The following is a 2,395-nucleotide window of genomic DNA, read 5'->3' on the forward strand; positions in this document are numbered from 1 at the left end:
ACAAAGCAACACCCAAATAAAAGAAGACAAAACAACAACCAAAGCAAAGGAAGACAAAACAACACCCAAATAAAAGAAGACAAAACAACAACCAAAGCAAAGGAAGACAAAACAATACCCAAAACAAAAGAAGACAAAGCAACACCCAAAACAAAAGAAGACAAAACAACAATGAAAGCAAAGGAAGACAAAACAACAACCAAAGCAAAGGAAGACAAAGCAATTCCCAAAACAAAAGAAGACAAAACAACAATCGAAGCAAAGGAAGGCCTCACCAGACTGTTCTTGTACCAAAAATCCTCAGTCGAAAACAGAGTTGTAAAAGCGCTTTTCGGAAACGCTCAGCTTATGAAAATCTGGGGAGTTTTTGAGTTTTCTCCTGGTTGGCTTTGTAACGGATCAGTTGCGAAATACCTTTTTATTCCCCACGGATTTTCGCTTCGGGTTGCACGTACACACACACAAAATTCACACATAACAGCACACACACACACTCTACACACACACACAACCCCACATGCTTTAACCACCACACTTACACATTACAATGGTTTTAACACACACCACAACAATACACACCAAACAAACATACATCACATGTAGAACAACATGAAAGAATCGTTTTGAGGAATGTTTTGTAAATTCCTCTGCCCTTAAAACGAAGACGCTAAAAAATAAACTTTTCTCACCTGCCTCATTATCTTCAGCCGTTTATTTCTTCTCTGGACAACGTTTCTTTGCTGAAATGAGGTATTCTGACGGCAAAACAAACAAAAAGTATAAGAAAAAAAACGGTTAACCCGAAGATCGCATGACGCAGGCACAACTGACCAATCTTCGTTTGCTATGAGCAGTTCCCGTTTTCTTTGAAGGCAAATGGGGTTATCTACCCGCTGTTCATATAATTTCCCTTTGTGAATAAAATCAGTATATAATTCCATTAAATACAATAATACTTATGCTGAATCAATATATCCGATTAAACGTTGATATTACGATAATCCTCGCAGCATAGAAGACCAGAGGGAACATTCGCATGTGCAACTTTCAACTTTGAATTGTAATCGTGCAGTTTGATGAGAGAAAATATGATTTTGATTGAGCTCTCTTGATAAATCATCTGCCTTGATTTCTGTTCTTTGTTGAATGGTTGTTCTAATCAGGTTACATCGTTATTTTAGCAGTCATCATCATAATCATAATTATAATCATCATTATCATTGTCATTAGTATCATCATCATTATGATCATCATTATCTTTCTTACCAATATCATCATTGTTATGATTATCATCAGTGTTATCATAAGTGTTTTTATCTTCATTTATTGTTCTTATCATCATCATTATCAACATAATCATAATCATTATCGTAACTTAATCTCATTATCGATATCATCATTGTAAGTGGTATTGTGATTATAATAACAATTACAACATCGACAATAAAAATAAGAACAATAATAATGATGATATTCACCATCATAATCATTTTATCAATGTCATCAGTAACATCATCACCATCACCAATTGCATAATCTTTGTTGATAATATTGGCTAGGCCATCAATGACATCTTATCAACATGGAAGACCAACACGGACAACACATCAAAACTGAAGACATGGCATTCTTCATTGCAAATCGCAACTAAGTTCAAAATGAACGCTGTGGAGTGCTGCAACCGAAAGGAAGGACAAGTCACCGTGCAATACAAACAGATGCATGTTGCTAGGAATGTCGATTTCTTTTTCTGTATAGTGAGGGTGTGAAATGTCTCCACCCCCCCAACAGGATGTCTTCGTGGGAGTGTTCCCTTCTGTGGGCTTTCCTTGTGTCCTCGGATGTACTTGTTGCGTTATCCATTTAATTTGTGGAGTGATGGGAGGGTTACCTTACCACTATTATCATCCAACTGTCATTAAAATTGTTCTCATTTTCGTCATCAACATTTCTTATCTTTATATTATATGATTATGATTTATTGTTGTAATTCCCAAATTGGCATTTTCCATCATTACATCATATCACCCATATATAACTATGATGATCTTATTTGTGTTGTGATAATAATGCATAAAGAGTTGATATAATAATGATGATGAATATTAATGATGGATGATGATGTTTATAGATCATCATTATAAACTACTAATTCTACTGCTGATTATCATCTTTGTAGAGGATCGATCATCATCATTATAAACAAAGGAGATTTCCATTTAACACACAAGTTTATTCTAGTTTGCATGAAATCTTTAGTCTGACACATAACGGAAGAAAACACAACTTTTGTCACCTGACCCATATTTCCCAATCGCCGGCTCGTTTCTCCTCTCGTTACAGCCGTCCCCTTTTAAAATGGCCCATTTCCAAAAGGCCATTATAACACTTACCT

This window comes from Penaeus japonicus, unplaced genomic scaffold (assembly GCF_977035675.1).
Source record: "Penaeus japonicus unplaced genomic scaffold, GWHDUDI00000001_assembly GWHDUDI00000043, whole genome shotgun sequence".
In the NCBI taxonomy this organism is placed as follows: Eukaryota; Metazoa; Arthropoda; class Malacostraca; order Decapoda; family Penaeidae; genus Penaeus; species Penaeus japonicus.